This window comes from Cygnus olor, chromosome 6 (assembly GCF_009769625.2).
Source record: "Cygnus olor isolate bCygOlo1 chromosome 6, bCygOlo1.pri.v2, whole genome shotgun sequence".
Lineage (NCBI taxonomy): Eukaryota > Metazoa > Chordata > Aves > Anseriformes > Anatidae > Cygnus > Cygnus olor.
In genome coordinates this window covers 12,448,658-12,474,954 of record NC_049174.1, presented here as the reverse complement: position 1 = coordinate 12,474,954, position 26,297 = coordinate 12,448,658, and the positions used below count along the sequence as shown (strand labels likewise).

The 26,297-nt window shown below is 42.0% G+C and overlaps 2 long non-coding RNA genes across 3 annotated transcripts in view; one reads left to right on the top strand and one right to left on the bottom strand.

The window, feature by feature from the left end:
• LOC121072156 overlaps nucleotides 1-26,297 on the top strand; it is a 145,762-nt gene that overhangs the window by 36,051 nt on the left and 83,414 nt on the right. For both annotated transcript variants that reach the window (XR_005821033.1, XR_005821034.1), the window contains exon 5: nucleotides 17,230-17,343. This is a non-coding gene — a long non-coding RNA (uncharacterized LOC121072156). The remainder of the gene's footprint in view (nucleotides 1-17,229; nucleotides 17,344-26,297) is intronic.
• On the bottom strand, nucleotides 12,574-17,023 carry LOC121072157. Its single transcript, XR_005821035.1, has 3 exons — nucleotides 16,396-17,023; nucleotides 15,894-16,012; nucleotides 12,574-13,562 (listed from the first exon to the last, which is right to left on the bottom strand). It is a non-coding gene; the product is annotated as an uncharacterized LOC121072157 (long non-coding RNA).

Below are 26,297 nucleotides of genomic sequence, written 5' to 3'. Positions count from 1 at the left end.
ATAAGAATGGCTGGACTGAGAGTGCTAAGAAGGCCCTTAGGCCAGCGTTCAGTCTCACAGCGTGGTTGATAATGGACTTGTAGAGGAAGAGTAGAAGTGACATTGTATATTAGGAAGAAGCCTCCCATTGGGATGCTCTCGAGCTTTTGGGAGTCTTGGGCTTCCGAAGTCAGCCTTTTCTTCTGGACCATGGTTACGCTAAAGTTCCTGTTGACACATACTTTGTCACCCTGCATCCCTTATGTGCATTTTTGCACATTTAACATCAAAAAATAAAATTACTACTTGGATTTATTTCTTTGTTTAGCAGCATAGTATGTGTACTACATTAAAAGCTGTCTGAAGGCAAATGAGATGCTGTTACTCCTTCCTATTTGATGCTTTGTATATTTTGAAACTTGGAGATAATTCTCAAGGCTGCAGTTTGGTCATGTATTAGCTCTATTTATTATTCTTATTGAACCCTGAAATCTGGCTTTTATCTCAACCTGGTAAATGATAGAACCTTTGGCTATTAGAGTGAGGATAAATACATAAATAAAGAAGAGCAGTTAATGAATAGGTATCTGGTCAACAGAGGTGACAGCAAATGAAGATACCTGCCAAACTCTCAGCACCATAAAAGCAAGCATGTTTGGCCTGATCCAACTTCTGAAGAATTTCCCCTGATTCTAAAGGGGTGCCTTGTTAGCCTGCATATGTATCTTTATCTCTGTATCCTCCCCTCTGCACGCACACACACACAGATTTTCCTTTTTAAGCACAGCTGTGTTACTTGACTTGACTTCCTTCTGCAGCAATGTGTTTTTTTTTTGTAGAAAGTTCCAGGGAGAGGAGCGAGTAGTACCACAGTATGCTAGGAACAGTCTTTTGGGTAAAGGCAAGATAAAGTGGGTGATTCAGTGCTGTTAAGGGAGTAGCCAGCTATCGGAATGAGGGTTTCTCCAGAGCAATACTGTAGTAACGAAAACCAAGAGGTTTCTGATACAAGCTTGGAGAAGTCTCATTAGTTCTCTGTTCTTATTACATGGCATACTTCTTTTGCTTCTGCTGCAAGGCACACTGGTTGATTTTTAACCAGAGCGAGTCTTAATGAATTTATACCTGCAAGTATACCTATCAAACTGCTGCGCCAGTAAATCTATCGTGGGATTTCTATCCAAGCCCCATCTTATTCTGACTTTCTGGCAGACATGAGTCTTTTCCCCTAAGGCACTTCATCTATGCTGTCTTTTCTACTTCTGGATATTCTCTTGCTCTCTCTGACTCCACCTCAAATATGTCAGTATCTTAGGACCTGGTTATCCTGCTGTTGTCCCCTGGTGCAATTACAGCATGATTAAAATATGCAGTATGGCTGGGACCTTGATCGTGTTCTAACAAGAATATAACCTTAGACATATAGCTCAGCTACAGTGTTGTAACAAAGTCAAGGAACAGCCCTGCTCATTTTAGTAGCATGGGGTGGGGCTTTAAGTGCTTTTCCTTGGCATATTTCTAGTCACACCACTAGCTATTGTTGCATTTCAAATGTCATTATCCCAGGTGCCTAGATCAGCCCCAGGGATGAACTTACGAATGCCCCTACACAGCCTTTCCAGCGTTTTGCTGCTGTCTGCAGCTCTAAAGAAGTAGCAGTATGCACTTTTTAGTTCCCCCTTATTTCATAACTTAAGTACTTGCAGAATTACAAACTCTATTCCAAAAAAGTACGTGTACTCATTTGTTAATTATATAGTTTAATTTGGGGACCCTGAGCCCAGAGATCAGTTTCCAACTGTTGGTGTTCAAGAAGGACTTTATTTAAGGGCAGGCACTCCACTAACAAAACACTCATAATTTCTTTGTTCACTTTTTGCCCCTTCTTAGGAAGAATCTAATGCTAGTCAATCTGAGGCAAGATCCTGGACACATTTTGTGTGTCATGCTTAAGTTAAGACCATTTTGCAAGCTATTCTAGCCACAAAAGTGTTTAAAGAAAAACACCTGACCTTTCTGTGTTCTTCCATTACCACATCTTGTTCTGAGCCTATGGCAGATTGAATAGGAGGAAAAAACCTGTTTTTATTAAGAAGTCCTGTTACTTTAACTTCCAGATTCTTCACATATCCTTGTTTATCTATGACAGAACGGGAGGTGGCATAAATAATGGCAGCTAAAGACAGATCAGCTTCTCCAGGTAGGAGACTTACCCTGTCACTGAACCTGCCATGGCAAAAAGGCACTGCACTCCCAGCCTCCCTGTGGAGGAGGAATGTTGCCTTATGACACTTCTAAATGGGTTGCATTGCAACAGTGCTTCCTGCTGAACACTGCCACACATGGGCATAACCGTGAGTTCAAGTATACTTAGGACACGTTCCCTGTGCCCTGTAGTCACAGCTAACAGTGACAGCAGTGGCCATCAAACCAATGCATCCTTGTATGCTACATGTTTGTAAGCCTTGTCACTCTTCAGGAACCTGTCAAGTTCAGGACAAACATGCCTGCTATTTTGCAGGGAAACTACATATATATTTCATATCGCTAAAGAACTTCTGTCTTTCACAGAAGTAGCCTCCACAGAAAATGGAATGGGATGTCTCAAAAGATGAGAGATGTTGATAGTGGTGTTCCTAATGAAGCCCCCTGTAGTTTTGTTTAGAGTTTCAATCCCCCATGGATTTTCTGTGTAGTTCTGCTCATGCCTGTGCTTGGCTGTAGCAGCCTTCACAATCTGGAGACCTTTCAGCCACATGCTCTAGGAGACAAGAAGAAGAAAATTTTAATAGAAGCTTAGGGCAGAACAGCATGCAATTCCATCTCCTCTGGGCTTCATTTCTTCGTTTTCTTTGAGTTTCTGTCATTTGACTGAAGATGATCTTCATTTTTGACAAACCTAAAGTGTTCTGCAGAAAATAGACACTCTCAAAAAGTTGTGCTTAGTCCAAAACCCAATTTCTAATCAAAATGATCTTTTGATAGAAGGGTGTCTTTTTTTTTTTTCTTCTTATCTTTGTATTCACTTATTATTTCCTGGCTGGGCTATTTTTCTACTGGTGTAGTGACCTGAATCACCCCTTCTAGGAATCAAGTGAATACTACAGCAGGCAGAAAGGGAGCAAAACTCTACAGCTAGAGGAAAGGGAGGCTAGCCTTTCTGATGGCAGTAAGTGGCTAAGTCCTGCTTTTTGAATTGCATCCTAACTTTCACAACGTGTGGATGTGCAGCTATTTCAGTGCCTATTTTTTGTTTAGAGACCATTTATAGATCACTGTTAGACTGGAAGTGAGCTTTAAGTTTATTCTTCCTATTCTTTGTTTCTAGCTAAAGTGCTTACATTGATAACCTTTTGCCTTTTTTGCCCCAGCACTGTCAGACAGTCCCAAATATTTTGTCATCTTTTAAGATTTGGATGTTTCTGGTCTCTAAACAACTTCAAGTGTATATAGAACAGCGTGACTACGGTCTGCTGTGTGCTGAAGCCAGAGCCTATGCTGGCACAGTTTTTGCTGTGAGACAGACTCTATCCTGCCCATTCTGTACGAGTTCTGGGGGCATCTGAGGGGTCTCAGAGCTGCAGGCCAGGAACTGCCTGAGAGGTGGCAAAGTGGAGCAGTGAACAACGGGTACCTGTGGGACTCCTGACCAGGAGGTGCTTGGGCTCCAGGTCATGTCCTTTGCAGCCCCTAGTCTCCATCTTATTGCTAATGCCTGAACAGGTACTTGGATTTTTCTCCTGCCAGATATTTTTTGACTTCCATAGTTTTTGCAAGCTTTTCTCTGTCCTTAAGCTTGTTTAGCAATAAGTAATTCTGTCCTAAAAGAAAGAAGTTTGTGAGGTCTGAAGCAGAAGTGCAGTATCTGTGGGAGATCAGAGCAAGTCTAACTTATTTAGGTTGAAATTTTGTGGGATTACTTCCCTGTTCACCACTGCGAGCTATACTGTCTTGTAAGGTAATAGGTCATGGGGTTGGCTGCAAGAATCTGTATACATCCTGATGCATTCAGTGCCATCTGAATGATGCTGGTTTTTGAATTCACAAATTGGCATGGCTGGGTTTCAGCAGTCTGCTCTCAAGGAGAGCAGTTGAGATTAGTTCTTGTGCAGAGCATGGAAAGCTCCTTGCTTACTCTCTTAATGTGCGTGGGCTCAGGTTAAGTTATAATCTAATTGAGAATTCATGCTGTATTCCAGGAAGTGGGCTTTTGCCTCAGTGATTTTGTTTTTCTTTAAGGTGTTGACCAGTACTTTGGAATTTAAAACTATGTATCGTGAAGAAGGCATAGAAATGTAATTTGAATGCAAACTGTATTAAGCCTTCACATCCTGTATCCTAGCAGGAATTTCACTAAACAGGGGAGGTATTCATTGAACTAGGAGCAAAGCAATGTCAAGTTGAGAAGGAAATTACTATGGAAATGAGTTTTAAAAGCCTGAGGCAGATGTAGGGAGAGGCACATTGTACTGGGAGTTTTCCTCATGCTGTATAGTTTATACGGTCTTTCCATTACTTTAACAGCAGCATATAAGAAATCCTTAGCATGGAACAAAGCTTCTGAACTTCAGTAGTTCTGCGCTGTTGCCGCAGACTGGCTTGCCTCTGAAGGGAAATTAAGCCTAGCCTCAACTGGGATGGGGCAGATACTTGTATAGGAATGGCCTTGCTTGGTGTAGACCAAATGTTTACAGCCCAGTATTTTGTCTCTGTGGTCAGTAAAGCATGCTTAGGAGTGGGATGAAAGAACAGGATAAACATGCTAACTGCTTTCCCGTTGTATTTTCTGAGTGCTTGGGAAGGAACAGCTGAGGAGGAGCTGTAGGTTTTTGATAGTCCTTGATTATTATTTTTCTTCCCTGGATTTGTCAAATAGTTGTTTGGTTTAGCTGTTTTTTTTTTTTTTTAATCATGCATTTGAGGCATCCATATCTTGTGGCAGTGAGTTGTGCAGTTAGACTGCACAGTGTGTGAAAAAACCTTTCTCATCTGCCCAATAATAATGCATAATGTCTCCCCACAAAGCGTACTTTGAGAAATGCTGAAAAAATCCCTATTCATTTTCTCTATGCTTTTTGTGATTTTATAGGCTTAGATCATGTTTTCTGTCTAGAGACTTGAGCAATAGCTAGGTGGATTTGTTGGCTTAGTTTGTTGCAGAGAGCTGGTGGTACAGGCAGAAGGTGACATTTTTCAGAACAGCAGTACAGTCCTTTTGTATCTTTCCATAAACCTGGAAATATTCCTGAAACAGTGGTGGATCCGTCATACACCATGGAATAGATAGATTGCAAGTAAGGATGTACGTGGCTTAGGGCAGGAGAGCATATAATGTTAATTGTGTTGCCTGTGATTGATGAAAATGTGTGTTTGGGAGAGGAAAAAAGGCTGTAAATGTACAAATAAGTGTTTGTATTTACAGACTGCTGGGGGACTAGTGGAACTTTAAAAAGCTTAATCCATCCGAGTCTCAGACACTGAAAAGCAATAAACTACAATGTCCCACTTTCCTTTTTTTTTTCTTTTTTTTTTTGTTTTGATGCTAAAATTATGATGGGAAGAAAAATCCCAATACACTCCAAATCAGGCTTTTGTTAAACAGTTTGGAAAAACTGAAAATATGTAGTGTATCTCTTTAATATATTTGTTTGCATTCTAAGCGCTTTCCTAAATCTATTGCAATCACTTTGGACAGAGTGTTGCAGAGTTCTTCATACTTGGCTGTGTCATTGGAGATGAGATTATATGAGTATGCACTGTCTGAATAGCTTAATAATAACTGGTTTGGACACTGTACTGGGGAAAATGATGTAAAATGAGGTTCCAGTCGGAGGCTGTCTTCAAACAAAATACTGTATCTTAGTAGCCTGGAAGTTTATCAGTTGCTCATGTACTAAAGCTTTGTGGCTACTTTTTACAGCTTTAAGAGACAAAGCCTACATCCCAAATCTGGGGAACACAGATTTATTCAGAAGACAGACTCTTCTGTCTTAACGGGTCTTCACTTGTTAAGTCCAGAGAGCATAGACGTGAGAGTTTATAAATTGCTTATATCTTTTAACTGACTTGAATAGGAAGCTGGTTTACACTCCAGATCCTATGCAGAAAAAGATTTGCTGTTTTCCTTCTGCTCAGCTAGGGAAGAGTGTGTGCATAAGTGTTCGCTTTCTTCTTTTAACTCCCTCTCTATAATGCAGTAGTTTTTTTCAACTGCCCAATTGAATTAAGAACGTACTGCACAATTCTTTAAGAATAAAAAACTATCTTAAAGATCTTTTAAATGATCTTTAAATGTCACTGGCCTGCACATTGGAGTCTGTATTATGTTGGGATCTCAGGTTCAAGAGAGTCTGAAGAGGTACCTCTTGGCCAAATGGCCTGCGTGATTCTGTCAGTCAGTGTGGTTATCAGGTTTGTTCAGGAATTGGAGGTATGGGTGCCAAGGTGTTCGTTCCCTTGTCACCCTTCTGCAACAATAGCACATGCTGGAGGACTTCGGTGTCTCTCTCCCATCTCGTGAAGCTGATGAGCTAACAGGCTCTAATCAATAACTCAGAAGGTGCTTTTGAAGACATCTACAGGTGAGCAGCTAAGCCAGTAAGATTTCACTAGAGAACCGTAATCAAAGTCAGTTACCTTTCTAGTCTATTCTGATTTTAGACAACTCCTATATTTTTGGCCCTAGTCCCAGGCTCTGCCTCTGTTGCCAGTGTTCTGAATGAGCTGCAGTGGTGTGCAGTGTAGGAGCTGAGAGTAAATTAATGGGGTCTTGGTGCCTTCTCTCAAGGACTTGGAAATGTACCATGCTATTTCCTCGATGAGGACGAGCATGTCTCATATCACCTCTGTGGCTTATGAAGGACTAACCTGGGAAGACCTGTTACTCTTCATGGGCTGTAAATGATCTGGGTTCCCAACATGCCAGTGAGCAGGTGTTCAAAGACCAGAAAGGACACATGGAAATTCAGTGCTTTCTTAGACAACGAATAAATGAGTTGTAGGAGTAAGAGCTCTAAACAGTAGTTGTCTCCATAAATTACAAATTCTTTATAACTATCTGCCAGTTAGTCAGCTTCTAGTTTTTGTAGACTCATGGAATGTGTTTATTGGCAGTTCTCAAAACAGGCCACCCTGTACTTGCCCAAATGTTTTACAGTATAGCAGCACGTTGAAGCCTGTTCATTTTCCTTTACAGTACAGCCAATTGCTGCATCTGATTATTCTTTTCTTACATCCCTGTATATATTTCTCCTTAGCATTCAATCATTTCTTCGAGCAACTGCCATTGTAAACAGCGGGTTGGTTCCATGCAGTAGCAAATTTTGCACTGACATCAGTGTTGGTAGTTGCTTTTGAGCCCACCCAGCCCTCAGAGCCCTCTCAAAATGTGCAGGGCAGGACTTTAAGATATCGGGCACTCTCAGCTTGAGCTGGAGTCAGGCTGCATGTCAAGGTATTGCCAGCCAGTGTGCCTGCATGTAAGAATATTGGGAAGCCTAAATTTACAGTGAAAAAAGATAAAGCTTCTGAAGAATGATCAAAACTCCTTCCTATGTTAGCTTCTGTCTTTCCCAGCTCTGCAGCTAGCTGCAGCTACTGAGGCATTGCAGGGGGGCTACATGAATTAGGTTGTAATGGGGCTGTGGGGAGCAGTGGTTGGATGGGGGCTTGTGGTATTCAGGTAAAGAGCCAGCGCAGGCACTCTTGAGAAGCAATGGGGCTGTGCTAGCCAGCAGAGCTAGACCTTCTAGCTCTTTGGTTTTTTTATTTGGTTGTTCTTTTTCTTTTTCCATTTCTTTTTTTTTTTTTTTCTCCTTTTTCTATGAAAATCTGGATCTGTCTTTTTTAAATGACAGGTGGGAAAATTTCCATTTCAGCTCTCAGGCTATCTTAGGGAGTCTTGCAGCAAATTTGAGAATATAGAACTAAGTACAACTGGCCCATTTTTAAATAAAAAGAAGTTTAAAAAAAAAGAGGAGAAGCCTTTCCACATTTCTTGTCCATGGATGTAATACCCCGGGTAGCTTGGTTTTGTCCTTTTTCTGAGCATCCAATATAATATTATTTGAATCCAGAATTTTATCCTACTCTTTGTACCACGTTTTCTACATGTTGTGGTATTCAGAAAAGCTTTCCATTTTCCTTTACCCACCACCCAGAATCAGCAAGTGTCATGTCCAATCTGTCTTCCTGTGTTGATCTGCTTGCTGCATGATGACAAGATAGGTTGGGTACTTGGGAGCCTACTGGTGCTCCGCAAAGATGCATTGAGATGCGCACTATAGACACGGGGGCAGAGGGACAAGAGTATCTGCCTTACTTGGAGACCCCAGGTCTGCAGCCTTTGAACTGTTCCCCTTGCTGCTGAATGAGAACCCTAACCCAGATATCTCTGCCCCTGCTCAAAAAAAAAAAAAAAAAAAAAATTAAGCATGGATTTCCTGCTCTCTAACTGTAGGTTTCTGTAGTATATAGTATAACAAACTATTCTTCAAATCCTGATCAGAAGGCAAGGTTTTAGGAAAATGAGTCTTTTTCATGATGAGAAAGCTTGCAGGTTCTTCCCTATAACAACCCGTTGTTACGGCTGGGGACAAGCAGGATGGGTTAATCGTGGCCCCATTTCCTGAGGTCTCCTGCGGTCATGATTTGTGAATGCCTGAGAATACCCCTGCTGAATTCTAATTGTTTGTGGCAGTCGGCACATGATTTCAAGTGTTTGGTCACAGCAGTGTTCGTTTTCTGCTCTTTTAATCTTTGATGGATGTTGCGCCTGGCTTCACTGATGTGGTTCACAACACAGTAGGCAGTGATTTCCTATAAGATGTTTTGTCTCGACTACAGAGGTGTGGAGTCCTTCTACGATGACCAATATTTATTAATGACATCTCAAGGTTTCTAAAGAGAAAGCTCTGCCATAGACCATTAGAACCTAATCTATTCCAAAATGTCAGACGCAGTTAAGCAAGAGTTATCTAGATCGCACTGAGACTTTCCTCATTAGTTCAGACTCTGATTAGAAGACTGATTAAAGGCTTTCTTTCTGTAGAGGTTCACTCTTTATCTCTGCAGATATCGTTACTATGCAAGATGTGATAGAGCTAGCTTAAGGCTCACGCAAATACTAAAACTCAAAAGTATTTGTGTGTACATATCTGCACGGTCATTCAAGTTCATACAGTGCACATGCATGTTTTTTGAAATGCCTTTGATCAGTAACATGAAAAATGTTCGTTTCTGAGCATGAATAGGATTGTATTTTATTGCACCTTTCAAACTGTTCAGCTGGTGTTAATAGTATGCGCTTGTATAAAAGGTCAAATTTTCGTATCATATGTAAAGCTGTAGGATTAAGATTTTAACAGTAATTTGGGAGGTTGCTGGGATACAAAGTATTTTGTACAGAATACTTGGTATCTGAGATCATTAAGGCTAGCCAAATTGCTTCCTGTGATTAAAGGTTGCTCTTGCTGTTCACTCTAAGCTACGTGATTGTGACAGTGCTGAAATATTTAAGGCTTCTCCTGATTTTTTACCTACAAATAGCATTAAGCTTTAGCATATGCCTTAAATTTCTTATGATGTCAGTGATTATGGCGATTTCATATACAAGCTCTTAGAAGAAAGGATTGTTGATTCATTGTGTGTTTGTATAGTGTTTAGCACAATAGGGATGAAGTCTCTTGATATTTCTGGAGCCGAGGTAATAAACTAGCATTATCAAGAAATAAAAACATTCATGAGGCAACCGCCAAAGCTTCCAAATGATTTTGCAAGATAGAATTCATAAGGAATTGGAGCTTTCAACTTTTATTCTTGTGTATTTTGTAATTAACTATCTTGTGCATGAATCATTTTACAAACATCTTGTAGGCTAATGATAGATAAACAAGAAAGTGCAGACAGCTTTAAGAAATTGTGTGTAAGTAAGTCAATGTTCTTGTAAGAGGGATTTGATTGTTGTTTTCAGTCTGGTCAGATTAATAACTAAACATTGGTGCCATTTGGTAGCTTGGGTGTGCATATTTTCACGTGAAGGAGAGAACATAGTATTAAGTAGGGATATTGGTCCAGTTACTATGGAACAGATAATTTGTTAATTATTGACAAACTAGCAGGGAGACCACTCTCTGGATGCCAGTAAGCATTACCTCACTTCTGTGAGGTTAACTTGTAGACCTTGAAAGGGGTAGGAGGGGATGGGAGATGGACACGTACCCATTTATGTGTCAAAGTCAATTTCATTAACCTTGTTCAACGACTAAAAAAACCTAAAATAATCTAGCAGTTTAATTGTAGGTATCAGGTAGGATGTACCTTGTATTATAGTTGACAGGCAAGAGATCTTGGTTTTGCGTTTTCATGAGTGTCCCTTACGTAAGTGACTGAGGTCACCCTTTGTACTCATGGTTTTTTGGGGTGATCATTTTTGGGATAGGGTTGCCAGAGCTGCCAAAGATATTAGCAGGGCTTCTGTGGCCTTCTTCTACAGAGCTGTGAAAGTAACAACTAGTCATAAGATTAAAACAGATCTTTCAGCTGCAGAGCTGTCTGCTGACTAACTTCTAATTAGCTTTGCCAGTTTTATCACAGACTTGCTGTTTGCTCTCGGTGTCCTGCACTAGTGATGCAGTTGTTTGTCAAAGGTGTCTGGTTTCTTCGTATTTTAATGGTGGTGACCTCTTTTAGTTAAACTCAAGTCTTCTGAATCCCAGGCTGGTGTTCTTATCCCCTGCTATTTGTGACTTTCAACAAATAACTTAATTTCAGCTAACACAGAGAGAGGAAGAAAAATTCTCAGTTCTCCACCTGTACGGTCCTACACGCATACACATGCAGGCACACATTTTGTAAATGCTATGTACTGTTTTCTTTTTCCAATCTTGAGACTGTTTACTCTTCTTGAATGAAACTAATAGTGCGGATAGACAGCTGACCAAGGAAAGGGAAGCCTTAAGGGCTGTGACCACAGATTATTTAGATGTGCCACAGACTTGAGGGGAAATAATTTTGTTGTAGTTTATTTCCCAATCAAAGGTTGAATTCCGCCTTTCAATGCTGTTTTTCAGGAAACATCTACTCTGTGCAGCCAGAGTTTTTCTGAGAACACCTGCAGATGTTGATGACTTTAGCTGGGCTTGAGAGTGTTTCTGAATGTCAGGTCTGGCAGTCTCAGTCTGCTGGTAGGTGTGTGGGCTGTATCCTGCAGAACTTGTGCTAGTGACACTCTGCAAGGCAGTATCTCTGCTTCTTGCTCCATGCCCTCCCAGACCCTCAGGGTATGCTTCCAAAATGTATTTGGCAAGCTTCAACCCATGCCTCATCTAAATCCTAAGACCAACCTACTGCAATATTATCTCCAGAAAATGAGCACAGAGGCACTCTAACAAGGAAATGTTGACTGTATCAAATCACTGTAAGGCAAATCCTTGGCTCCACTCTACTGCTTTTACGTTATTGCAGGAATAAAAAGATGCATATCTAGATAAATCAGTCACTTCTTTAACTGGTGTCTAAAGTTGTTTGATTCCTAACGTGAACCTTCAGTGTTGGGAAATCCCTGAGTGGAGTACTAGAAAGCCAAGATAGGGGCTCCCTATTCTCCTTCCCAAAGAATAAGGGATTTAGTTAGAGACGTGAAGATGTTGCCAAAATCCTCAGCTGCCCTAATTCTATTGAGATTGTTGGATAGTAGCGAAGTAACTAATGCTTAAGCCACAGAATTCCAGGATCAAGGAACTACAAAGGGTGGTATCAAGTCATATTTGTGCACAACGCTTTTTGTCACCTAGCTAGCTAGCTGTGTCCAAGCAGTTGCTCATCAGGGCTGCTATAGTACTGACAAGTAATATAACTTCCATCAACCCGTGTCAGAGTGCCATCACTGTACCTAGACCCTGAAGTAGAGTGCAGATCATAGAATGATGATTTACATCCCAAGTTGGAAGGGACCCACAAGGAGCATTGAGTCCAACTCCTATGATGGGCAGGAGAAAAGACTTTCTTTCCCATCTCCTTTGAACAGTTTCGGCACAATAGCCTCGTCTCTGACATTTAGTTTGGAGACAGACTTGCAGGAAAGCAAAATGAACAACCACTAGGAAACGGCTGGAAGAAAAAAAAACAACCTATGTTTGTTTTGTAAATTGGTCAATTCTGACTTGTCTTCCAGTGTAAAAGCACGCAATATTTAAGTATTTGTCAGAAAATATATCATGCTGGATGAGGATTCTTGCTACCTGATACTCATCTTAAGTTACTAATGTCCTGGGTCATCAGGGAAATGGCACAGCATAGGCTTGCTTAGGTTGAGAATTTACTGTCATAGACATCTGTGAACCTATAACTGGGTGTATATATAGAACAGATCAGGATGTAGGATGTTGTAAAGAATGAATAAATAAATTCTTGCCACAAGTTTGGGATGAACTCATTACATCACTGATGGTGGAGCCAAGAATGAGTTAAGCCAAGTCTTCCCAGACAAGTCTGGTAGCAGCTCTACAGTATCTCACACCATCAGTGATTGCTGAATAAGTCTTGTCCTTTTACAAAGCCTCAGTGTGCTTTCTACCTCTTTTAGAGTTGCTGCACTGCAGGAAAAATACCCCATGTCATTGGCATGGGTGTAGCTTATTAGTTTTAATAGCAATGAGTTATGCAGAATACAAAATACTATTATGTAATTGCTTTGAATATTATACTAGGACTTGAGAAATATGGGAGCCAGAGTGATGAGTATCGTGTGGGATGGCTGACACTTCCCTTTCTAATCCAAGGAAGAAAAAAACCTCAGCTAGTTAGCATGAAAACTTTTTTCCAGTTGAATAGAAGTTGAGAAGGTTTGTTCCTTGTCAGGGTTCATAGACACGAAATCCACACATGAACTGGCTCCGTTGATGCTGATGGCAAAATTCCAGCAGACTTTATGAGAGCCAAAATCCGGCTCCATGTGGGCTTCAAAGGAAGCAGCTCTCCATGCTCTCCATACAGCAATGTGTCTGAGAAATAATTCACCCTATGTAGAGACACAGAGACCATGTTGGCACCATTTAAAACCTTAGAACAGGTACAAATTTAATCATGATAAATGAACTATAGCTGATAACTTTCAAAGAAATGAGGGGAAGATTATAGGGAAGATGATGCTAAGAATATGTTTCAGTATTAGGTTAATTTTATTAGCAGCTTATTAACATCAGTGAACAGCAGTAGTCTTCTTGAGGTTTCATGGAGTGGTTGTGTAATTTAACATCTAGAGGAACAGAGCCAGAGGCCTCATGTAAGTTGTTGGTTCTTACCTGCTTTCCTCCATGTGCCATGATGGCTTTATTCAAGTCTTGGAGGGTGTGCAACTTCATCTGTAGTTTTGTTCCATATCTGTGGCCCCACAGGTGCATTCTCCTACTGCCCATTTTCCATGAAGGCTCAGCCATTTTCTCAGAGTACAGAAGCAGTGCACCCACCCTTGGACTGTAGGTTTTTGGAAGACACAGACCCAAGCAGTCCTTCATAATGTGCTTTGCATTTGAAGTCTTGCTAACATGGGAGTGACTGTCATGAGACTTCCATTTCAAATAATCCTGAAACAGAAGGCAAAAAAAAGGAGGAGGGGTAAAAGTAAAGGAAAATCCTTTATCAGTTGGGCTATTTGTGGCTTACTTACTACACAGGAAATTATTCTTTCCTTACATGCTTTCACCATTGTGGTTTTATCTGCTGCCGTCAGCAAGCTCTGTTGTCTGCACCTAAGAATCACTGTACAGCACGGCTAGGACCTGAGCTATGCTGTTCTCCAGTAGACCACGTACAGCAGAAAGTACTGAACAGCCAGAGCTCAGGCTATGAATTAATGATCAAGACTTAGCCCACTTTTAATCGGGCAACATACTAGATTATTTCAGTGGGGACTTGAATTGACTCCTCCTGGATTGGAAGACGGCTTTGTGGATGAGGTCCAGACAAGTCCTGTCCTAGATGAAGATACAGTAGGTGTTTGCTGAGGGTAGCAGGCCTGCTGGGCAGTGCCCATGAGCGTGCAGTGTACCTTGCCTATAACCACAGCCCTGTAAGGCCAGGCTGCTACTGCTGTTGCCACCAGGGTGGAGTCTCATTTGACAAGGGCATTCTGGCTTTTCTCCCTTCATCTCAGTGGCAGCAGGAGCCTACATCTGCAGAGTTTTGCCTTTATTCTCCCTGGCTCTGCCCATTTCAGATGTATCTCTCCTTCCTGTGGCCTCTGCAGCCCCCAGCTCGCCATGGGAGCGATCCGTTTTGCCCCCAGTGCTGAGAAGCGGGAGGCACAGTTCTGGGCGCAGTCTGCATGTGCATGTTAATAAAGGATGCCCATTTAGCAATGCTTCGGGGATACTTCAGTTTTTACGTGGGGTCCAGAGTGTCTGATGGGCTATAGAATACAAGAAATGAAGCAAAAGTGCTTTTAGGATACTTCTGAGTGAATCTGAGAAGTGCTCTAAGTATGGGAAGCACTTCAGGGGCAGTATTGAAGACATGAAACACTTCCCTCAGAATTTCTACATACAAGCAGCGTCAAGCATAGTATATCGCTGTACTAAGAAAGTAGTACAGATGTCTGTTGATAAGCCTGCCTGCTAAGGCCATATTCCTGTCAGTACTCAGTACGGTATGTATCACACCAGTTCTTCAAAACTGGGGGGTCACAGACTACAGCAGTCATGTTGGTTTGCTTCATTGCATCCATGACCACTAATATTGTGAAATGCTTTTTTTTTTAAAAAAAAAGGCAAATTAATGGATTTGAAATGTAAAAGTACAGGGATCAAATGTGTTAGCAATAAAGCAATTGTAGCTCACTTCCTGATTCAGCTTAAATTTTCCCTTTGCCTTTTCTCTTTGTTTAACTGATCTCTTTAGAAAGGGGGCACCAGCTTCAGAAGCATGGCCCTGGCCTCAGGTCGGGCAGGCAGTTGCTATGTTATAGAGATAATGACTATTTCTGTAGCATTCAAATTAGGCCATGGCTTTTTTATGCTGGATCCTCTGTGAATAGACAAGTCTGGCCCCTGCTAGCTTGAGAAATTTCTCTTCACACAAGCCCTTACATAAGTCATCAGCAGCAAAGAGGAAGTTAACTATGCAAGAGAGAGGAGGTTGCTGTAAAAAGACCTTAATATGGGGTCTGTTTCAAAAACTGGGGTTTCCCTCATAAACTTTAGCATGTTTGGGAAGGCAGCAACAGCCATGCATCTCAAACAGATTATGCTATCTTGACTGGGAGAGTCCATCTCGGTCTGAAATACCTCCCTGTGCGCTCAGGGGTTAGAGGAATGGCTGCCCTATAAAGGCCGCAGATAAGATAGATGCTTTGCATCTGTTCTCCATTGGTGTGCCTTGAACGAGGTGTGTGAGAAGGGCTCTGATAAATCAGCTATCGTGGATCATTGAGAGAATAAAGTAATACAAGTATACAAGAATTTCTCTTGGGAAACTCTCTGGTATCTTGAACGCAAATAATAAAGTAGAGGTTTCCAAATTATTCTCATTATTGGGGTGTTCACATACTTTCTTTGATGTAAAGTTAGTGTCACTTTCTGGTTCCCACTGACCAAAAATTATATCTTAGGCTAATTTTTCTGGTAGTAATGCTAAACAGAGGAAACGGTCATGGTTCTGGGATGTACAGCAGAGATGCAAAATCGGCCTCAAAGTAGTGTCAACAATTCACAAAGTTGATGCTTCCTTCCAGCCCTGACTCTAGTAATGCTGCTGTGATAGAGCTGGGAGGAAATTTTGGGGTAAATTCTTACCTGTATCCTGCATGCTTTAGGTTTTTTGTTTTTTTTTTTCTGCATAACTAGGTTCAAAATGTGCTCATTTCAGAAATAATTCTGACTTCTATTGAGTCAGGGTTAGTGTTGTTGGTATGAACTCACAGGAAAAAGCTGCCTTTGTCTGTGGCTGTGATGTATTCACTTTTCATCGCAACACTGCAGTGCATCATATAAATGAGTCTGTTCTTTTAGCTCCTGTGAAACTCCTGTGATGGTATATGCTATTCAAACAAAATATTTCAAATCAGTATAACAGATGTAGTCTCAAAAACCAAAACAATCCGCATACAAATCCACAAACTAGCAGGTTTACCTATTAGTCTGGCATTTAATAACACAATGATTTTTTTGTATAGAAATGTGTATTTTTTGTGTCGTGACCTTCAAAACAATAATTTAAAGATTGTTCAGTTTTAGCTATGACACATGTATCTTGTATTATATTGTCCCATTGGTTATTATGGCATTCTTAATTTTCATGGCAAATAAATGTTGTAAAATAATTTGGCAGTAAAATTATTATTTTACTGTAAGTTAACATTCCAAAATGGAAGAGATTCAATCCCTGAGAGCTATGGCAGTGAATTTTCTTACAGCTACTCACCTCTGGTTCATAAAGCGCTCCCAATTTCTCCTGTTCTTTTTTCATCACCTCCTTCTGCTGTGACTTAGCAGGGAGACATTAGGCATTTTTCCCTGACCCCAGGATGGTCAGCAAGCTCTCAAAGATTGCAGTTTGCCCCTGGAACAGCAAATTTACTGTCAGAGCACTCAGCCAGATTCTTTGTTTAGAAATGCACTAGTTCATAAATTCTGTGCCTTGCCAATGTGCTACTCCAAAGAGCAGAAAAGCCAGACTAGCATCCTGTGTTTTTGAAAAGTGTGAGGGAAGTTCAGAGGAGTTGCTTACTTTTTTCTCCTCTATGTCCCGTATACTTGTTCTCTCCACTCTGGTTGCTTTGCAACATCTCAGGATCTGTGAACCACTGCCACCATCCTCCTTATTGTGGTCAGGGGTTGTTTCTCTGTTGCTATGGTGGCAAACTGAAATTAAGTTCCTTACATCAGCCAGGGAGAGAGTGAGGGAGAGCACAAGCAAGCACAGAAATACTACAAGGGGCAGGTTCATATGTAATGAATGTGCTGTCCTGCAGTAAATACCTGTAGCTGACAGAATGACATTATTCTTCCCAACCTGCTTTATTGCGCTTTTTTTTTTTCCTTTATGGAAGTCCCCCAAATTCCATTATTTGTTAGCTGAGAATGGAGAAAAACAGTATTACTAGAGCTGGAAGAGACCAGTTCTGGGGATTGTATTGTAGAACGCTCGTCCTCTGTGTATTTGTGTAGGTCTTTATGTAGCTTGAATGACTTTGTCTCTGGTTCTTCAACTCTTTTTATGCAGAAACTTACTGTAAGAACATTTCACCTTTCTTAGGTAACTGAAGAGGAAGATAAGAGTCTCAGCCTCTCAGTTGTGTTCCTGACTCCTGCCATAGTGATCCTGTTCTTTGGGCCCCACGCTAGCACCAGGTTGCCAAGACTTATTCAGGTATTTGTTTCCTTCTGTGCTCAGATGTGTGGTTCTTTACTCTCTTCATGCTTCATTCAAAGGTACAAGTTTCTTTCTCTTTAATTTCTCGCTAAGCTACTCAACTGCTGTGAGGATTTTTAGTGGGAAAAAGAGGGGTGGGGAGCTATCTTTGAGTACAGGCGTGCTCTGCTTTCAGAAGTGAGATGTGAACACAGTGTGCGCTTTTGCCTGGCCTTGAAACCAGGATAGTCGGTCAACCGCGCTTCGGCATCATCTCGTGGAAGTGCCCCCTGCTGCCATGTACAAAGATTTACAGCGCACTACAACACTGCAACTTTTAACTTTATTTTATACAGTGTCTTTCACTCTCCATGTGCTCAAAGTGCTTTACGATATACAAACAGCAATAGAAATTGTACAAAACAAGTATGTCTTCAAACAGAGGAGCTGCTTTCTTCAGTTGGCGAAAACGACACTTTCCGTAACAGAACAGCAATAGAAATGAGCCTGTGCTGGCAGGGCAATCCTAAATTCTCTCCCCAGCTTAGGATAATTTTCTTCCAAGATGTACAAATGATTGTGATTCATGACTTTAAAATGAGTTGAACCAAATGTAAATTAAGTTAAGAAAATAGAGATTTAGGTGAGAATATCAATCTAAATTCACTTCCAAAGCCTGTGATTGATTCTCTGCTTTGCATTTCTTCAGCCACTCTTCTGCAAGGCTGTGCCACATAGTTTCTAAGCAGTGCTTAATTACATTTCATTGATGTTGTGAGAAGGGGATGTAGCAACTGCCTTTTGTCCACTGCTTTTTAAGATTGTCAGTTTTATTGGCTAGTCTGCCTTAGTTTATATCTACGAAGGGTATATATTTTACAAATAAAAATCCATCTCTGAGTGCTACATCAGGTCTGTTTTAAATGCCGTTAAAATAAACTTGTGAAAATACAGAATAACATACCATTGGAATAGGCTGTCCAAATCTGTAGGTATGGAACAGCTACGGAAAACATGCATTTTCATTGAATATCCGAGGGTATCTAACTGAGATAGTGATTGTAATGAGGAGTTTGCTTGGGAAAAATGAGTAAACTCAAAGTAGGACCAGATGCTGGTCTGGATGTAGGTGGGTTTGAGAGCAAAGGAGGAAACAATTTGAGCAAGGAAAACAGAAGCAGGACCTGAGGAAGGAAATGGAAAATAATTGGCAGCACTAAGAAGTGGAAGGGGACATGGGGAGCCCTGGGAAGGCTGGGAGCAGAGAGGGAAAAGGAAGGACTGAGGCATGAGTGGGGATGAATCTGAAGGGGATGTGGGCTGCAGTGGTGAGTGGGGGTGGGTTTGTTGCAGAGGTCTGTCAGAGAGCTGGGCATGGTAATCTGGGCTGGGTATGGAGCCGGAGGAAAGAGCACGGGGACTCTGTGCTGTGTCTGGGGACTATAGTTGTTCAGTACAGCATTTAGCTTCCTCAGTGCAGGAAGGTCTCCTTTTTTTGCACGCTGTCTTCTGCCTCATCAGCTGTGCATCTTCCACTTGCTGCAACCAAGGGTACAGCAGAGTCCTACAGGCAGCTGTCATTTTTGCCCCAGAGCAGGTGTAATCCTTGTACCGCCACTTGGATCCAGAGTATGTGTACAGGTCGGGGGGGACACAACACATGCAATTATGTCAACTGGAATGTGGACCTTCCTGCGTGTGATAAGGAGGGAAATACATTTTGGAAATGCACCAGTACTTCTTGCACTTCATGTTTCTTGAAGGCTCCAGCTTGCAAATTTAATGAAATCCCTCTAACATAGCAGCACAAATGCCTGTGTGAACATAAATGTAAAGATTATGTATGTTTGGGGATGATTATGTTTGGTGAGGAGCTAAGCAACGCATAGCAGGAGGTGGAAAGCAATAGCCAGTGTTAAATGTCACTTGCCAGCATGATAACTTCAGCACGTCCACGCCTCTTTGTAGCGCAGAGGCTGGATTATTAGCCTCTGTAACAATACCATCTTGCACTGCAGTACTGTTTGCTCTTGCAAACTGAGCAGGATCACATCTGCCCAGGATCTTAGATGGAGCTCTGCAGAGGTCACTGACATGCCATGGAAGCATGTTTGTTCAGTAAGTGACACTTTCATCCTGATGTCCCACTAAGCCAGCACACCAGAATGGCTTCCTTTGCCACTGTGCAATATCTAGCTGGGTGTATGTATGTTTTAGACTCAAAATACAAAGTGCAGACACTGACTGTTTTTGATCATTGGAGATTTTGTATGGAACTGGTTATAAAACTGGGCTGTTAGCCCTTGTATGTTGCCAAAGTTGTGTTTAGATAACTGCTCTCTGCCTGTAGATATTTCTTCCAGTTCTTCCACTTATCCAGGGCTAACCTAAGCTGAGTTGCAGTGTTGTTTTTCCCTATTTTATGAGGGTTACGCAAGAACTTCTGTAAAGAGTCTGTGGTGTCCTGCCTGAGAGGGGGTTCTGCAGTGGGAACAACTGCAGTAAGCCTGGCATGCCTATCTGCAGATTAAATCCAGAAGTTATATCAGCAGCAGGCAGGCAGCCCCTGATCATGGCAACACAGTAAGTGATGAGGGGTCTCAGGGCCACAGCATGCCCATGGACCCTCAAGTAAATCCGTTCAGTGTCTGGTGAGACAGGAGCACTCTGTGGCGGCATACGGTAAGTTTGTCTGCGCTGCAGTTTGCCATATACATGTGTGTGTTCTCCCACTTCTCAGCTATGCAGTACAGCCATGGAATAACTGGTAGCTGGAACTCCGAGGGGCTGTGGGGTGACAAACTGTAGGTGTCATCTTGACAACGAGCAGCTGTGGACAACCACAAGTCCAATTCTGCATCATCACCAACCCAGGCAGGAATTGGCACAGGAATTGTGTAAGGATTTTAAATCAGCTTTGCACTATCTGCTCTTGCCAATCCACTAGAATAAATTCGAGGGGCCCAAAGTTTATTGTACCTGTGTACAATATGTGCAGATTGTTAGGACTCACAGTAGGACTTTATGGCCACTTAGGCATTGTAATGGTATTGCTATCTCCTTTCCCCCAGGCCTTCTACGCTGTGGGAGAGGAATAAAAAGGCAGTAGTGCACTGGACCCCAACTCAGGGCTTGCTAGACAGCTGGCATTACCACAGGTTATAAGAAGGCTGAAATGGAGACTGGTAGGGGGAGTTCTCTGTAATACGCCAGCAACATCTTACTTGTTCAACACAGCTATCAACTCTGTGGGATCAAAGCAGTTGCACGTAGCTAATGCTGGCTACTCAGTAAGGAAGGGGCTTTCAGATGGGAATGTTTTTTAGTAGTTAGGAACCTGTGCTAGGTTCAAACTGGAAGCCCAAAGATGAGAGTGTCTGGGACAAGTCATTGTCCTGCAAGAACTGCTTCCAAACATTACTGCTGGAAAATGGAGCAGGCAGGCTACTGTGTTCAAAGAAAGTTTTGGTTACAGCCCCTTGTTAGTTTAATTTTAGTTCTTATGAATTGACATGTGGCAGGCATGATTTTTAATTAGAGCTTTAGCTGTGTTTTACTGGTAGGACTGCAGAGCATTGTGGAATTTACATTAAGAAAAAAAATGCTCTGTCGGTGGAGTACAAGGCTGTTTAGTAATCAGAGTGGAAAGTTAACTTTGAAACAAATTGGCAACTGATCAGATAAAATTCAAATCGGTAACATTTGTGTTGGAAACCAGCTCAGATCTGGGAAAAGTGGAATCTAAGCTATTCTGCTCCTCTTGCAGAGGAACTGACTGGTGAATGCACTGTGCACATCAAAATTCATGTGTAACACCCCCTACAAAAACAAAATTAATACTTTTGCAGGGTTGTCTGAGCACTTATCTGATTCCTTTTCACGTTAGTATAAAACTGTTACTTTGAAGAAAGTTTCCTCACATACTTTTGAAAAAAAACAAACAAACCTGCTTTGCCAGTCAAAAACTAAAGGTTAAAAGTTTCCCCCCTCTGATTTTCTTCTGAATCAACCGGGTATAATAGAGAGGTATCAGGAGATATTCTGCTCCTCTGAGCTTGTAACAGATTCCCATCTTCCCTGTTCATTGTGTGAACTCTGTTGGGTACTGAAAGAGTTAATGGTGTGTTCAGGCCTCAACCAGCAAATGCATTTAAAGCTCAGTCCAGCGCTCACATGGTTTGTATTCTTGCACTGCTGGAGTGGTGTGTTCATGGCATCTGGTTCCCTGGCAACAGCTTTCATTGGCTCAATCAAAGCCTTTTCTTCTTAAGAAAGCTCCCACTGTGACACCCTACCACCACCACTAATCACCATCTTAACTGAGTGTTTAAGATGCAGCTGGTATGAAAAATAGCGCTTGTGCATGTGAGAAGATTAAGAGGCTACCTTGCTTAGTACACCTGCCCTGAAGAGTGCCCTCGCTGGTTTGTGCTGGGCAGACTGGAGGCTCTCTGCTTGCCTGCTGGAAGAACTGAGGCATCAGTTCATGAAGAGTCTGCTTAGAAATAATCTTTTGTTAGGCAGAAATCCATAAACCTTTGTGTCTTGTGAATAGTCATTTCCTCTTCACAGCTGAGATGGCGTTTGGGCCTCTGTGCTATTGACAAGGGGCAGAAGTGGGATGTAGGGGGGGTACAATAAAATCCATATTGTTGAAGTTGAAGCTGTCTCCCCTGACAAGGAGGAAGCAGGAAGAAGTCTCCACCATGTGAACGGTGTGAATTGGAGAACAATGGGAGCAAAGAATTCACATTAAGCCTCCTCAAGGGTTACATATGTTGGGATTTCTGAAGCTTCAGAGATTGCATAAAAGTTGAGAGCTGCTAGCAGTCATGCCTGCCTGTGTCTGGCAGAGTTTGGGATCCAGAGGGATCAGCAAGCTTGGGCATTAGCACACCTTGCATCGTGTTTCCACTGTTAGAAATGTTGTCCTTTTAAATTACTGGAGCTCTCATTGACTCGTCAGGTGACAGAAATTCTTCTCTTATTTTCCCATTCTTGGAGGTTGCCTTGGAGGATGCTGTGTAACCCTCAGAGACAGTTGCAGTCCACAGGAGCGATGCAGCTAGAGAGTAGAGATGTAGGTGAGGGTAAGCACAGGGAGCGACAGTGTGTACATTGTAATGTGTGCACGCCAGCAGTTACTTGTTTACCAGGCAGAGCACACAGGGCAGACAGCCCCCTTCTTTGCTTATCTGTGTTTTGGGGCAGGAAAGGGAACACAGATTTAAGAATGGGGGCTGGAGAGCACATCACGTTTTCAGCAGTGAAGCTTCAGCCATAATATATGTTGCTAGAGAACATCAGTCTGAATTTGTGCCTGCATTGGTTAGATTTTAAGGTAAACCCCAGTCTCCTGATAGAGCCTTTCCTCGGGCTCATCACCCTTTTTAAACCAGTAAGTGATTATATTCCTTTCAAGCTGGGGAGAAGGAAACCTTGTTTTCTGAAACAGTACATGCTTTATTTGACACAGAGAGACTGAGGCAATATACGCCTAAGAAAGAAGCCAGGGAAGACAGACTTGTGGTTAAGCTACTATATTGAGACTTTGGGAATTTGGGTGCAGCTTCCCCCTCTGTGTGGTGTCAGGAAGGTCTGGACGTAGGCAAAGGAGGCAGTTACCAAGGGCAGCCAAACCAGAAGTGAAGCTGCGGCGACTCCTTTGGCTGCGGCAGAGCACGGGGAAGCTGCCTTGGCAGCCGCTGCTGCCTGGGTCGAGCAGAGCGGGCAAGGTAGCGGCTGGCTGCCACTGGCCCCTCGTCTTTTCAGCAGCATCTGGAGCAGCAAGAGCAGCTCAGCCCCCAGCTCTCCTTCCTCTTTCTGCCCGAGCCTTTCCCTGTGGCTGGAACTCCCAGACATGACCTAAGTGTAAGAGCAGAGCTACAGTGATATGAACCAAAGATGGACAGACCTAGCTCCTTAGTCTCCAGTGTGGTCTAACAGAAGGTCACAATGAAAAGTCTATATGTATAGATAAAATATGTAAAGATAAAATATATTTTATAGGAGGAAAATCAAAAGCTTAAATTGGAAATGACAGCAGTAAAGAATGGCATTCTGAATGTGATAGGTCTGTTTTCTTCACTAACATGTAACTTAATTAAATTTATTTAAACTTATTAACACCCATTCACTGAAAAAGGAGCCCTTGGCAAGTATTAGAACTGCAAGAACACAACCAGTTTTGAACACGAAGTATCTGATTTGGTAAATTTGCTTTAGACACTGAGTGCAGTGGGTGGTGGTGTCTTCCCCCCCTCCCAGAACGTTTCAAAAGCCCAGGGAAGTGCATGTGCTTGCATGTGTGTGAAGAGCTGCAGTTTTTCTGCTGAGCTGACGATCTTGACCTTTTGACTGATTTATGGGCCTCGTAGCAGGCAATGAAAATGTGACTTCAGTGGGTAATTGGTAGATGTCACTGCTGCAGTGCAAACCAGATTTGCTTTGGTTTAGTTACGATTTTGGAAAACATTCTTTAGTTGCACACTGGCTTATAATAAAGTCTGGAACAAAGCAGGTTTGGGAATCACCTGTGGATGAAGAAGGGCAGGGAACTCGCACCCGTTAGCAGGTTTCACAAGCTTCCACTGGCCATGCAGATGGATATCTTAAAATACATCAACTGGGCAAAGCAGTTAAGGAGTGAGCCCTGTATGCAGTCTCAGTCCTCTCCTTCACATAACTGAGGAGGTACTTCTGTGAAGAAATCCGAGGCCTTTCCTTTCACATAGCAAGGAATGCATTTAAATAGATAATACATTCTTGATTTGTGGACTGAAGGCATTCAAGTGTACAGAACATGCTCTTGTTATATAGCTGGTGGCTGAGAAGTGGAGATTATTTGCTCCGTAATTCATTGGGCAAAATGAGTTTTAATGTAGAGTTTGTTTTTTTAGTTTATTTTCCTCCTTTTTAGCTGATCAAAGTGCTTTCAAGAAACCCATGTAACCTTTACTCTGCCCCTTCTAATCACAGTTGGTACACATGTGCCTCTAATTATGTGATCGCAGTGTCTTGTGGATAAGCAACACTACTCTTTTCTTCGCCCCAAAAGATCAGAGGGCAAGCATGAGGCACATACACAACTGCAGACCTTTGAGAAACGACGTAAATGCCGGCCCTCTGCACAGGTCTGAATTTCACCCTAAGTAGACCTGGAGCAGGGTCATATAATATATTGGTCTGGAGCCATGGTAGTAGATTTATGTTATGTCAGTGAATGGGGCTGTGTCTCCAGTGCTGCTGCCTAACCTCTAGCAGAAGCTGCGTGGTGTGAATAAAGGCCAGAGGCCTGTTGTAAAAATGATGATTTAGGTGGTTGATTGGGACTCCAGAGATCTGGTCTCTTTTCCTGCTTCTTTTCTACTTTCTTCAGAAAGTAATTCAACCTTACTCTCTAAATTAGCGATAATATTTCCTCACCTTGTGTTTTGGGGATAAATGTGTTAATTAGTGCAAAACATTCGGCATTCTGATGCTGAAGAGCAAAGCAAAACCAACACAGAATGGAGAAGTATTCTTGTTCGTGCAGTGTTGTGACAGTTTGTAGTAGGTTTAGCTGAGCCCCACGCTGAAGAACCGAGATTAAAAAGAATATTGAACAGCTGCTTTGTATGCAGAGTGCTGTCAACCCTGTGCCTGGAGTGAAGCAGGGGCTCTTGCCAAAAAAATGAATGTGGGGGCAGTACCTGGTCAGAGACTGAAACAGTAAATTATACCATTCAACCCGGAGGCAGAAGGAAGGTTATGTTAGGCAACCTTTGCTTTGCTGTTTCATGATATTTGAGAGCATCGTTTTTCAGCCTTTGATTGTTTTGTTTTAAACAACATAGTTTTTAACATGGAACCAACGATATAGATCTCACAGTGCACCTGGAGCTTTACAGGAAAGTGTGCAGATAAGGTCTCAGCCCCCTAGATCTTACAAACTGGGGCCTTTTTCTTCTGCCATTGACCTCATTAGAGTAAGTAATGTAAGGAATTCTGTTTTTACAGCAGTGACCCATAATTCAGCATTGTTTTAGGCATAAATCTGCAATATACTTCCATGGAGTTTCAAACTGCATAAATGCATCTTTTTTTCTTTTCCTTTTTTTTTTTTTTTTTTTTTTAAAGTCTTGTTTGCATGTTTTAGTCCTGTACCACGTTATACCCAGAAGGAATTACAGGACCTTCTTACAGACTGGCACCCAACAAATTAGAAATCAGCAGAAACAGGAGTTACCAGCCCTACTTTTAAAACTGCTAGCACGTCTTCATAGGCTCAGTGACATTTCTATGCTGTATCCTGATAGGGAAGCAAAATCAATTTCCTCCCCTGTCCTTGGGCAAAGACTGGTGAATTAAATTTAGTTATAGAAAAAACTACTTTTGGGGCAGGAAGGGAAATATTTTGTAGCATCTAAAACCTCTTCTCTTTTAGACACTCTTCAGATATCTTTTTTTTTTTTTTTTAAACACCTCTGTTCCAGAATATCCAGCCTGATGGAAAAGAAAACGTTTCTCAGTCCCACCAATATTATTTATGAGCACATTGGTGGCTTCAGGTAGGAATACTCAATAAGCCCTCTAGCACTCTGGAATGGCTAAGTCCTGCCTCAGTGCTCTGCAGCGCACAGGCAAGCCCTGAGAAGCGGTGGGACTGAGCAGGGTAGATCGCAGATGGGAGGCTGCAGTGGGAAATGGACTCAGTGGCCTCCGGAACTGGAGCTTGTGCTGGAGCTTTTCCACCCAGCATTTTAGAAAACAGCAGGAGTCAACGCTTTCACACTAGGAGTCAATTAAAGAAACCCAAATTATTGCCATTTGAATAAACAATTATTTCTTTTTCACCCTCACAGAAGCTAGTTACGATGAACTAAAAGCCAGAACTAATTAAATGATCTGATAGCACAAATAGTATTAGAAGTGTTTCATCTGGTTTAATTAATTCTTGCCAGAAGTCACTGCTACTCTTAACATATGCTGAA